At 46.4% G+C, this 14184-nt stretch overlaps 1 non-coding gene across 1 annotated transcript; it reads right to left on the bottom strand.

Annotated features, from left to right (window-relative positions):
- Window positions 1-13890: 13890 nt before the first annotated feature.
- Trnas-cga (transfer RNA serine (anticodon CGA)) lies at window positions 13891-13965 on the bottom strand. Its single transcript has one exon. It is a non-coding gene; the product is annotated as a tRNA-Ser (tRNA).
- Window positions 13966-14184: the final 219 nt, after the last annotated feature.

Below are 14184 nucleotides of genomic sequence, written 5' to 3'. Positions count from 1 at the left end.
TTTGGGGATCTCCACATCCTTGTCCACGTGGCTCACTATTGCTAGACGTCTTCCACCAAGCAGATCTAGTTTGCCTCAACACTGGGGTCCCTACGTTTTTGTCTGTCTCCACGGCAAATTTATCTCATTTGGACCTTGCGGTCGGTACTGTTCCGCTAGCTCGACGCTTCGAATGGTTCGCCCTTGATGATACACACTCGAGTGACCACTTTCCATGTGTCCTTAGACTGCAGCCTCAACGGCCATATATGCGCCCGCGACGCTGGAAGTTTGCTGAAGCCGATTGGACACTTTTTTCGTCTCTAGCGACATTCGATGACCGTCACTTTCCCAGCGTCGACGATGAGGTCACACATATTACCGACGTTATTCTTACAGCTGCGGAACATTCAATACCACGCACCTCCGAATTGCCCCGGCGCCCCCCAGTTCCTTGGTGGAACGAGGCATGCCGTGATGCACTACGTGAGCGGCGACGTGCTCTCCGCGTTTTCCGCCACCATCCTACTTTGGCCAACTGTATCCGCTATAAGCAGCTACGAGCGCGATGCCGTCGTGTCATCCACGATAGCAAGAAGGCAAGCTGGAAATTCTTTATTCGCTCATTTAACACCTTCACTCCCTCCTCGGAAGTTTGGAGTCGGCTTCGACGGTTCTCAGGCGCGCCTAGTTTCTCCCCGGTCTCTGGGCTCACTGTCGCGCATGACACATTAGTGGTTCCCGTCGCAATTTCTAACTCGTTGGGTCAGCACTTTGCCGAGATTTCGAGCTCTTCAAATTACCCGCCAGCGTTTCTCCCGAAGAAACGTGCAGCGGAAGTGCGACCTCTTGCTTTCTCCTCTCAAAATCGCGAAAGCTACAATACTGTTTTCTCCTTGCGGGAACTCCAACATGCACTCTCTTCTTCTCGCTCCTCCGCCCCAGGACCAGATGGTATCCACGTCCAAATGTTGCTGCATTTATCAACCCATAGTCTGCGTTACCTCCTACGCCTTTATAATCGAATTTGGACCGACAGTACTTTTCCCAGACGATGGCGGGAAGCTATCGTCGTTCCTGTTCCGAAACCTGGAAAGGACAAACATCTCCCCTCTAGCTATCGCCCCATTTCTCTCACGAGTAGTGTCTGTAAGGTTTTGGAGCGTATGGTGAATTACCGTTTAGCGTGGTGGCTGGAATCCCGCAGTCTTTAACACCTGCCCAATGCGGATTCCGAAAGCATCGTTCTGCAGTTGACCATCTTGTTGCTCTCTCCACTTATATCATGAACAATTTTCTCCGGAAACGCCAAACGGTAGCAATATTTTTTGATCTGGAGAGAGCATACGATACCTGTTGGAGGACAGGCATCCTCCGCACACTGTTCTCTTGGGGCTTTCGAGGCCGGCTGCCCCTTTTTCTTCGCGAATTTATGGCAGAGCGCACATTTAGGGTGCGGGTGAACACTACTCTCTCCCGCACTTTCTCCCAAGAAAACGGGGTACCCCAGGGCTCCGTGCTGAGTGTTGTACTGTTTGCCATCGCTATAAATCCAATTATGGATTGTCTCCTTCCCGATGTCTCGGGCTCCCTCTTTGTGGATGATTTTGCGATCTACTACAGCTCTCAACGGACCAGCCTTCTTGAACGACGTCTTCAAGGATGTCTCGATCGCCTCCACTCTTGGAGCTTCGAAACAGGCTTCCGTTTCTCTCCCAGTAAGACCGTTTGTGTTAAGTTTTGGCGACGTAAGGAGTTTCTCCCCCCCATGAACCATGGACCTTGCCGTTGGTGGGGAGGCTTGCGTGCCTCATCGATACAGATAGCCGTACCGTAGGTACAACCACAACGGAGGGGTATCTGTTGAGAGGCCAGACAAACGTGTGGTTCCTGAAGAGAGGCAGCAGCCTTTTCAGTAGTTTCAAGGGCAACAGTCTGGATGACTGACTGATCTGGCCTTGTATCAATAACCAAAACGGCCTTGCTGTGCTGGTACTGCGAACGGCTGAAAGCAAGGGGAAACTACGGCCGTAATTTTTCCCGAGGGCATGCAGCTTTACTGTATGATTAAATGATGATGGCGTCCTTTTGGGTAAAATATTCCGGAGGTAAAATAGTCCCCCATTCGGATCTCCGGGCGGGGACTACTCAAGAGGATGTCGTTATCAGGAGAAAGAAAACTGGCGTTCTACGGATCGGAGCGTGGAATGTCAGGTCCCTTAATCGGGCAGGTAGGTTAGAAAATTTAAAAAGGGAAATGGACAGGTTAAAGTTAGATATAGTGGGAATTAGTGAAGTTCGGTGGCAGGAGGAACAAGACTTCTGGTCAGGTGACTACAGGGTTATAAACACAAAGTCAAATAGGGGTAATGCAGGAGTAGGTTTAATAATGAATAGGAAAATAGGAACGCGGGTAAGCTACTACAAACAGCTTAGTGAACGCATTATTGTGGCCAAGATAGATACGAAGCCCACACCTACTACAGTAGTACAAGTTTATATGCCAACTAGCTCTGCAGATGACGAAGAAATTGAAGAAATGTATGATGAAATAAAAGAAATTATTCAGATAGTGAAGGGAGACGAAAATTTAATAGTCATGGGTGACTGGAATTCGAGTGTAGGAAAAGGGAGAGAAGGAAACGTAGTAGGTGAATATGGATTGGGGCTAAGAAATGAAAGAGGAAGCCGCCTGGTAGAATTTTGCACAGAGCACAATTTAATCATAGCTAACACTTGGTTTAAGAATCATGATAGAAGGTTGTATACATGGAAGAACCCTGGAGATACTAAAAGGTATCAGATATATTATATAATGGTAAGACAGAGATTTAGGAACCAGGTTTTAAATTGTAAGACATTTCCAGGGGCAGATGTGGACTCTGACCACAATCTATTGGTTATGACCTGTAGATTAAAACTGAAGAAACTGCAAAAAGGTGGGAATTTAAGGAGCTGGGACCTGGATAAACTGAAAGAACCAGAGGTTGTACAGAGTTTCAGGGAGAGCATAAGGGAACAATTGACAGGAATGGGGGAAAGAAATACAGTAGAAGAAGAATGGGTAGCTTTGAGGGATGAAGTAGTGAAGGCAGCAGAGGATCAAGTAGGTAAAAAGACGAGGGCTAGTAGAAATCCTTGGGTAACAGAAGAAATATTGAATTTAATTGATGAAAGGAGAAAATATAAAAATGCAGTAAATGAAGCAGGCAAAAAGGAATACAAACGTCTCAAAAATGAGATCGACAGGAAGTGCAAAATGGCTAAGCAGGGATGGCTAGAGGACAAATGTAAGGATGTAGAGGCTTATCTCACTAGGGGTAAGATAGATACTGCCTACAGGAAAATTAAAGAGACCTTTGGAGATAAGAGAACCACTTGTATGAACATCAAGAGCTCAGATGGAAACCCAGTTCTAACCAAAGAAGGGAAAGCAGAAAGGTGGAAGGAGTATATAGAGGGTCTATACAAGGGCGATGTACTTGAGGACAATATTATGGAAATGGAAGAGGATGTAGATGAAGATGAAATGGGAGATACGATACTGCGTGAAGAGTTTGACAGAGCACTGAAAGACCTGAGTCGAAACAAGGCCCCCGGAGTAGACAACATTCCATTGGAACTACTGACGGCCTTGGGAGAGCCAGTCCTGACAAAACTCTACCATCTGGTGAGCAAGATGTATGAAACAGGCGAAATACCCTCAGACTTCAAGAAGAATATAATAATTCCAATCCCAAAGAAAGCAGGTGTTGACAGATGTGAGAATTACCGAACAATCAGTTTAATAAGCCACAGCTGCAAAATACTAACACGAATTCTTTACAGACGAATGGAAAAACTAGTAGAAGCCGACCTCGGGGAAGATCAGTTTGGATTCCGTAGAAATACTGGAACACGTGAGGCAATACTAACCTTACGACTTATCTTAGAAGAAAGATTAAGGAAAGGCAAACCTACGTTTCTAGCATTTGTAGACTTAGAGAAAGCTTTTGACAATGTTGACTGGAATACTCTCTTTCAAATTCTAAAGGTGGCAGGGGTAAAATACAGGGAGCGAAAGGCTATTTACAATTTGTACAGAAACCAGATGGCAGTTATAAGAGTCGAGGGACATGAAAGGGAAGCAGTGGTTGGGAAGGGCGTGAGACAGGGTTGTAGCCTCTCCCCGATGTTATTCAATCTGTATATTGAACAAGCAGTAAAGGAAACAAAAGAAAAATTCGGAGTAGGTATTAAAATCCATGGAGAAGAAATAAAAACTTTGAGATTCGCCGATGACATTGTAATTCTGTCAGAGACAGCAAAGGACTTGGAAGAGCAGTTGAATGGAATGGATGGTGTCTTGAAGGGAGGATATAAGATGAACATCAACAAAAGCAAAACAAGGATAATGGAATGTAGTCGAATTAAGTCGGGTGATGTTGAGGGTATTAGATTAGGAAATGAGACACTTAAAGTAGTAAAAGAGTTTTGCTATTTGGGGAGTAAAATAACTGATGATGGTCGAAGTAGAGAGGATATAAAATGTAGACTGGCAATGGCAAGGAAAGCGTTTCTGAAGAAGAGAAATTTGTTAACATCGAGTATAGATTTAAGTGTCAGGAAGTCGTTTCTGAAAGTATTTGTATGGAGTGTAGCCATGAATGGAAGTGAAACATGGACGATAAATAGTTTGGACAAGAAGAGAATAGAAGCTTTCGAAATGTGGTGCTACAGAAGGATGCTGAAGATTAGATGGGTAGATCACATAACTAATGAGGAGGTACTGAACAGGATTGGGGAGAAGAGGAGTTTGTGGCACAACTTGACCAGAAGAAGGGATCGGTTGGTAGGACATGTTCTGAGGCATCAAGGGATCACCAATTTAGTATTGGAGGGCAGCGTGGAGGGTAAAAATCGTAGGGGGAGACCAAGAGATGCATACACTAAGCAGATTCAGAAGGATGTAGGTTGCAGTAGCTACTGGGAGATGAAGAAGCTTGCACAGGATAGAGTAGCATGGAGAGCTGCATCAAACCAGTTTCAGGACTGAGGACCACAACAACAACGAGTTTCTTCCGCCTTCCTTACATCTAGGACCTGTCAACCTTCCGTTTTCAGACGTCGCTAAATTCTTGGGTCTTATGTTTGACAGAAAACTGTGCTGGTCCTCCGACGTTTCCTATCTTTCGGCTCGCTGTCTGCGATCGCTTAACACCCTCCGTGTCCCGAATGGTACCTCCTGGGGAGCGGACCGAGTGGTCCTTCTCCACCTCTATCGCGCCTTAGTGCGCTCGAAATTGGATTATGGAAGCATTGTCTACTCCTCTGCTCGACCGTCTATTCTTCGGCGTCTCGACTCTATCCACCACCGTGGATTACGTTTAGTGTCTGGAGCTTTTTACACTAGCCCTGTGGAAAGCCTTTATGCTGAGACTGCCGAACCTCCGTTGTCCAATCGGCGAGCAGTCCTTCTAAGTCGTTATGCTAGCCATCTGTCTTCCATGCCTGCTAATCCAGCCCATGCCCTTTTTTTTGACGCCTCATTTGATGTAGGGTATGCTGGCCTCAGCTCTCTCCTCAGTCTCCAAGCTCTTTACCCTGTGCACCCTCTGGTCCACCGGATTCAGGACTGTCTGCGCTTGCTCCATCTGGGGGGCGTCTCGGTGGCGTTCCTCTGGCTCACGGGACACGCTGGTATCTGTGGGAATGAGGCGGCCGATATAGCGGCCAAGGCTGCAGTCTCTCTTCCTCGGCCAGCTACTCCGTCGCTTCCCTTCACCGATCTACGGAGCGGTTTATGTCGCAAAGTTGCTCATTTATGGCATGCGCATTGGTCAACACTTCCCAATAATAAATTGCGGGAAGTGAAAGCTCTTCCTTGCGCTTGGACTTCTTCCTCCCGAACGCGTCGTCGGGAGGAGGTAATTTTAACTCGACTCCGGATAGGGCACTGTCTTTTTAGCCATCGACATCTTTTAAGCGGCGATCCTCCCCCACTCTGTCCCCACTGCTCTCAGCTGTGGACGGTAAGACACCTTTTAATTGAATGCCCCTATTTTAATCCGTTACGCGCCCGTCTACAGCTATCGCCTGATCTATCGTCGATTTTAGCAGATGACACGCGCTCAGCCGACCGCGTTCTCCGGTTTATTAGTGCTAGTGAAATGACGTCAGTCATTTGAAGCTTTTTTTGGGGACAACCACCCCCTTTCTGTAGTGGATTTTTAAGCCTTCCGTCTGCTTTTAGTTTCTCCAATTTTATGACTTTGTTCCCATTGCTGCTGATTTTCAGTTTCGGTTTTTTTACTGTTTCCTAAGTCACAGGCTGGGCGCTAATGACCATAGCAGTTTTGCGCCCTAAAACCAAACCAAACCAAACCAAAGTATCCAGCGCTGGTTAACGTCTCCTCCAAAGACATGAAAGGTGAACAAGAGTTATAGCTTATCGCACTTCATACCATAAGGACGGTTGAGGCCAGTGTGTATTGGACGAAAGCACTCTACGAGGCAGAGATCACCAGGTCTATGTCGTACGCGCAAACGACCATCAATTGCGTGCACACAGCGTCTTTCATCGCTGAGACCACGACGCACCATTCCATCTTCCAAGTGATCCTCTGACGGCACCAGTCGAGCTGTGCACGTAGATGGTGGATGCCTATCGTCCCACTGATAATAATCGGTTCGCAACAGCATGTTGACACGGCTCTGCTCACAAGTCCTTTTCTCTGTGCTGTGATGTCTGTACGATCTACCGCTGCTGCCCTTACAATACGACGATCCTGGAGGGCGTCTGTGCTGCGTGGGCGTCCTGAACCTCGTCTACGTGTATGAGAATGGTCATGCGACCATTGATACCAGCATCGTTGCACAACTGATGCAGCATGTCGAATCTGTGTGGCAGTTCTCTGAAAGGACTACACCGTTACTCGGAAAGCCACGGTTTTACCCCTTTCAAACTCGCTTACTTGGCTGTAGGAAGCACGAGTGCAGCTACGTGGCACGATTACCTGATTGCTTGACACGTTTGCACCACACTGAGCCTTCTCGCTGAGGCCATTCACTATTAAAGGGTAGACAAAGACGACGCTCTGGTAGCTATGCCAATACGATGGTTCAAAAATGGCTCTGAGCACTATGGGACTTAACATCTGTGGTCATCAGTCCCCTAGAACTTAGAACTACTTAAACCTAACTAACCTAAGGACATCACACACACCCATGCCCGAGGCAGGATTCGAACCTGCGACCGCAGCAGTCGCGCGGGTCCGGACTGAGCGCCTAGAACCGCTAGACCACCGCGGCCGGCTATGCCAATACGGTATCTGTTGGTGGACGGCGTTGAAACCATTATCAGTCGGTCGCCATTATGCTTGGAGTCCTTAAGCATCCGATGATATAGTCCACCTTTGTCGCTGTGGGAATCCCAACCAGCTTCCACCCAGAGATCTGCTGCTCTTCACCTTACCTCTGTCATGCTTTCTGCAGCGATTGGGAGCTCTCCTCAACGCTTGTGTGCCTACCTGATCTAGCCACCTCGAGGCAGCTTGTCACCTGCATGATCCTCAACTAAACCTCCACTTCTTTTATGTATACATAGTGGACACACGACTCGTAATGTTACAAGAGGGCTCAAAGGCTCATACCAACTGGTAATGTCACACAATGGCGGGTGTTACAGGGATGATGCCTATTGTTTGCAAAAAGAACATGATAGGTCGGATGATTAGGACATTGTCGGATGGTGACTGCATAAGTCAGCAAGAGTTCGTGCCATTGGAAATAAAGAGGGAAGATTCCCACTTTTGCAAGCAGACTGTCTACGGGACTAGTCTGAAAGATACCAGTGACCAGTCGTACTCCTAGATGACGGAATGGATCTAACAGTTCCAAAGCTTGATGGTGCCACTGAGAAACTAACTGGGCAACCTTAGGTCACACAGGATGAGACCAGGACCCAGTAAATTTGCAGGAGTGTAGCATGATCTGCCTTCCAAGGCGTGTGGGAAAGGAAGAAGTGAAAGTTAGGTTTTCAAATTCAGCTAGCTTCCAGTTAACGAATTTGGAAAAGCAATGTCAGCTTATTACCAAAGAGGAGCCCCAAAAATCGGAACTATGCACAACGTCCAAGCACTGGGTAACCAAGGAGAGTTCGGGATGAGGATAGACTCTGGTATAACGACAGAAATGCATTACTCAAGTTTTCATGGTTGTGAATTGGAATTCATGGAGCAGAATGCATGCGGAGGCCGTACAGATGGTGCCTTGGAGCTGGTGTTCAGTTAAAGCTGCAGGTTGGGAGCGATACCAAATGTTAAAAAATTTCAAATGTGTGTGAAATCTTATGGGACTTAACTGCTAAAGTCATCAGTCCCTAAGTTTACATACTACTTAACCTAAACTATCCTAAGGACACACACACACACACACACACACACACACACACACACACACACACACACACACACATGCCCGAGGGAGGACTCGAACCTCCTCCGGGACCAGCCGCACAGTCCGTGACTGCAGCGCCTCAGACCGCTCGGCTAATCCCGCGTGGCGATACCAAATGCAAAAGTCATCGGCATACAGTGCAGAGGTGATCACTGTTCCGATGGCGTTCACCCTAACCCATTGATGGCAGTGAAGAAGATAGTGACAATCAGCAAGGAGGTCTGTGGGATGCCATTCTCTTGGACCTGTGGAGAGCTGAACGGTAGGCTAACTCTAGCCCTAAGCAACTGGTCGGGTAAAAAGTGACGAATAAAGAGTCGTAGGGAGCCAGGAAAGCCCCAGTCATGGTGGGGAAAGTGAAATGTGATGGCCAAAGCGGTAAAAAAGGAAGGAAGATTGGGTTTAATGTCCCATCGACATCGAGGTCAATAGAGCCGAAGTACAAGCTCGGACCGTGTCAAAGATGGGGAAGGAAATTGCCGTGTCCTTTCAAAGGAACCACCCCAGCATTTGCTTGGAGCGATTTACGGAAATCACGGAAAACTTAAATCTGGATGGCTGGACACTGGTTTGAACCGTCATCCTCCCAAATGCGAGAGCAGTATGCTAACCACTACGCCGCCTTACTCGGTGGCTCGAAGTGGTTTCGTACTGCTTGGTATGTGGAATATAAAAGACTGCAATGAGATGTAAGTGTTGAAAAAAAGAGAGACGTAGGACTGCTGTATCCAGTCCAAGCAGATGGTCGATTGTGGATCGTCCATTTCGGAAACAACACTGTTAGGAGGACAAAAAGCCCTGAAATTTGAGAACCCAGCATAATTAGCGAGCTATCATTGCTACAAGCAGTTTGCAGAGCGCCTATGTGACGCCAATCGTGCTATAGCTGTCGACAGACGGAGTTTTTCTTGATTTAATGACAGGGACGATGATACTATCTCGCCATCGCGAACTGAAAAGACATTCTAGCCAATTACGGTTGAGGGCCCAGAATATATGGAGCCTTTGACTAACATTCAGATGTTGGATCATATGATTCTGAATTGGAACAGAGTCTGGGACCATATTATGTGACGAGTCGATAGCATGAAACAATTTCTTGTCAGTGAAGATTCAACTAAGATTATAATTCAGCATGACGGTTGGTAAAGGATAGGGGGACGCCTTCGACCTGTCATTTATGACAGGTAGACGCATAGGGGGAGAATGTCAACACCGCAGTTAAGTGGGTGGTAAAGTGTTCATCAAGAACCGAAGCATCAGTAGCAATAACAGCATGAAGGGTGAGATTCTGAATACATAATGATCTATGGCAATCAAGTAGACTATGGAGCTTGGCCTAAATCTTCGACGAAGAGGCATACGTTCCCAAGGAGGCTTACTGCTCCCACCATTCCTTCTTAGCGTCTTTAATTAGACAGTGAGCATTAGCGCGCAGCTGCTTAAAAGTGATGAGAGTATTCTGTGAAAGATGTCACTTGAGATGTTTCAAGGCTTTCCGAATATCTAGAATAACTGTTGAAATGTGTTTTGTCCACCGTGGCTTCGGCCAGAGGTAGTGCTCCAAGGAGGATAGCATCTCTCCTGGCGCGGGTTATCGCATCGGAGATGTTTCCCAAAATATCGTTGATGCATACTGACAGAGTGCGAAGGCGACAGCAGAGGTGTACCACTGCCAGCTGGCTCGTGGTAACTGGTCCACTGGACGGTAACACAAAGCGACAGGATCAGCAGAAAGCGATCACTGTCAGAAAGGTCATCGGGTAGCGACAATTGTAGCGAAGCCACGGTATTAAGGGATGAGATCGTAAGGTGGATAGATGCAAAGGTGCCATGGATTGTACTGAAGTGGATAGCAGTACCATAATTGAAGTATACTCATCAGGATCAGAAATAAGCTTGTCGTCTGAAGGTCCCTACCAGACAACGTTGTATTTACTCACAGACTTTGTGCACATTGTAATTCCCAAGCACGAAAGTGTAGGGGAACATGATTATCTCAAGGCATATAGCACAGAAGGAAATCTACTAATAGACAACATCTGTGCCAACCAATATACACACCTCTCTAGATGCTGCCAGGGCTGGCACAGTTCCGACAGAATGCATGGTAACCTCGAAGCGTTGGAGAACCAGCGAAGTGTGTTTCTTGGAGTACACCGCAGATCGCAGAACAGAAAGAAATTTGTTGTATTTCCGGCAGGTGGCGGTAATGGTCATTGGAGTTCCTATAAATTACCAGGGTAAGGGTGTCCCGGTTTGGTGTAGAGCCGCCAGGAGAGCAGTCACGTTGAAAGGTTGTTGTAAGAGCCAAATATCATTTTGACAGTTTGATATTGCTTAATTATCTCATATAAGTTGTACAGACGGTTCTCCTGTGTATTGTACTCCCTTAGAAAGAGAATACGCAGGATGTGACTATATTTTGCGTGTCGACGAGTATCCTGGCTGTATCCTCTTCGTTTCCCCGGATAATCTCTGCAAAGTATGAACATGTAAAATGTGTGTATGTAAACCTGCTGGTGAGCGAAGCAGAGGTTTTCTCGTGTTTCTGTACATAGGGCAGTACAGAACCGACATTGATAGCTTCCCCAGAGAGGCCTAGCAAAGCTGCTTCTTCGCGAATCACAGCGCTTCCCGCATTTTCACGGCTGGCGTTAGCAGATGTCCCTCGCTCCACTACCTAAAAAATCGGATTTCCGAGGCAACTGCCTTGGTTGGCGTTTTCCAAATGGCACTCAGGATCCTGCCTTCACCCTGGTAAGACTTAATGTTCCTTGGAATACATCTTGGTGTGGTGCGGCTGGCATTGTTCAGTTACGAAGAAATTATTTTACTTACTTCACGAAATGTTCGTGAGTGTTGTTTCCTTCCGTTTCATTGACTTTTTCAGATAATTTTAATTATTTTGCTTGAACTGGTACTCTGTCTTTGTTTATGCCAAAAGTGACCATGTGCCATCAGCATTGCTCTCTCTTTAATTCAATACCTATCGTGTTTTGTTTAAGAATAACGCATCTTTTAAATTTTCAAGAATAACAATACTGGTTTAAATCATTTCGTGTCCCCTGACCAGACACATGTTGCCGCGAGACGAACCATATGTGGAGAGCAGTATTTAGCTTTTGCCTGTTTGAGTTACTGCTTTCAGAAATTGTTCGTATTCTTGTTGTGTAATTATGCGAATCAGATCGCGGTATTTGGGATTTGTTTTTCTGTTTCTGAAGTACGACTCCGTGCGAATTCACAACCACTTGTGGACGAAATGATGATACCACAAGCGTAGACTATGCCATTGTGTAGAATACTTAATCCTATACAGATCAGTTCCCAGTATGTATAATATTTCTCGAACAGAATGACGGTTACGTAATTCATCACTTTTAGTGGAAAGACTCTGACTTTGACTTTGGGACCCCTCTGGCTCATCTGACTACTTCCAATGGTGGTGGAGTGAACTGCTTCTTCCACTTTCTAATTTACATGTGGTTTATTTAAATATCGATGTAAGATTGTCCTCCTTTTATGTGGTTTCCAGTTTTTCTTGTCCCCTTCTTTCCTCTTCTTTTCCTTTTGCCTTTGTCCCGCTTCTACGTGGGATCGGCATTGTTACTATTGGATGTCGCATGGCTGGATGCCCTTCCTATTGCCACCTCCCCTCCCCGCTCCCCTTCCCCCCTCCCCCTCCCCCTTACTGGGAAGGAATACGTGTGCTCCAAACTGTCTGCATGTAGTTATCCGCGGGAAAGTGTGTGAAAGTTTTCTAAGTGTTACCTAACCGTGTTCAGGTACCAGCCCAATATTAACCTAGTCAGCCTAAAAACCACATCCAGGCTGGCCGGAATACTAGCCCTCATTATCAATCAGCGAAGCGAATTCGATGCGGGGCTGGTGGTCCTTCCCAAATCCCGGAAACGGCATGTTAACATGCGTGGCTATCGCGGCGCGTTTTGTCGCCCTTATCTTTGAATTCATTAGGCTGGTTTCGCTTTTCTTCTTTGTTTCAAACAAACATTGAACAAGTAATGGACTGTAATTTCACTTCTGTGTCATCGTTACCTCATATATCTGATGTGGGACATTAACCAGACAATAAATTGCCAGTATCATCCATAATTGTTTTACAAATATTCTGCCTAATTTCACACGTTTCCCTTTCCTGTAATTTACCTCAAAAGATAAAAGGAAAGCTTAGTAGATTCCGTCTGATGATTAATGGAATTTCTCCATGTAATCCGGCTGGATCACAGGGACCATACAGTTGCAGTATTTAAAATAAGGATTTCTTACAAATCGTCCCGATCAGCTGGCAATGCACATATGGTGGACGAGGGTGAGATATAATGTACGTAAACTATTTGTTCCCTCCCTTTATTGAGATAGGGTAAGTACCAACGTCCGTGATACATGACAGCTTGTTTGCCTACTTGCCATAGAATACATCTGCTCATCTCTAAGTTCTTTTATATTATCAAAAAGAAACGTTCACTTGGCAATATGTAATATGATTTTGACTGAAGATCGGGGGAGTAGCAAGCTTGCAACGTCGCAGGATAACTGTCTCTCACCAGTGGGTGTGGAGTAACATAAAAACATCGGTCCAGAGTCCAACAGTGTTGAGGGATCCGGTTGCTACAGGGTCAGCAGAGTAGTCTTCTCCGGAGATTTTGTCTTTTTCTCTTTCACTAGTTTCGGCAGGTGAGCATTTTGTGAGGGTTTACCCACCATATGCTTCTGAACCAAAGAGTCATGATCAGCACTAGGACTCACAGTGCATGGCTCCATCCGCCATTGGCTGGTTTCTGGGCGCTGGTCTGTAGATTCCAGGGAGAGGCTACCTGAAAGGGGGCCCTGTAATGTGTAGACACTAAAGGAGGATTCTGCTTCTCCAGTCGCTGGCGGGGAGTCAAAGTTCATATAGATGGGGCTGTACGAACCAGGTGAAGGTCCACCATCGCCATGGTCTAACTTACTTACACCACTGCCGGAGGTCGTCGTTGAGGGAGTAACTGTGACCAGCTGCTGCCGACGACGTGGCCGAAATAGTTGCAAAGGAAGATATCAATGAGACAGGATATACACGGTCGTAATTTTACCCAGCTTCAGAATATGAGAAACGAACGCAGATATTCAGTTCCAGGATTTTACGTTCCTTAATGATGATAGTACCTTTGGGGATCACGGAGAGTGGTCGTTTCCGCAATTGACTGACAGGTGTTGTGCACTTGGTGAGTTTTCGTGAAGTAGTCGACCACAGTCTCCACAAATGCCTGAAGCCTTGGCATTCAATGCGTCACAATTTGGGGTGGGAAATATGATTCACCGCACAGTGGTAAACAATGATTTTGACATTCTCTGAAAGTAAATCCTCCTCAAAAACGAGAATGAATACTCCAGTATCAACCTTGTTGTCTGGCAGGCCAGGACGTTCATGAGTGTGCGCTGATATGAAACTTCCTGGCAGATTAAAACTGTCTGCCCGACCGAGACTCGAACTCGGGATCTTTGCCTTTCGAGGGCAAGTGCTCTACCATCTGAGCTACCGAAGCACGACTCACGCCCGGTCTCACAGCTTTACTTCTGCCAGTATCTGGCAGATGGTAGAGTATCTGGTAGCTCAGATGGTAGAGCACATGCCCGCGAAAGGCAAAGGTCCAGAGTTCGAGTCTCGGTCGGGCACACAGTTTTAATCTGCCAGGAAGTTTCACTTCTCCAAGTGCTCACATAGTTTGTCTGTTTGCAGAATTATGTCTAGTGAAATATTATACC

The sequence above is a fragment of the Schistocerca nitens genome, chromosome 3 (assembly GCF_023898315.1).
Source record: "Schistocerca nitens isolate TAMUIC-IGC-003100 chromosome 3, iqSchNite1.1, whole genome shotgun sequence".
NCBI classification, from domain to species: domain Eukaryota; kingdom Metazoa; phylum Arthropoda; class Insecta; order Orthoptera; family Acrididae; genus Schistocerca; species Schistocerca nitens.
Note: the sequence above shows the minus strand (reverse complement) of the source record. Positions and strands in the feature narration are given on the sequence as shown.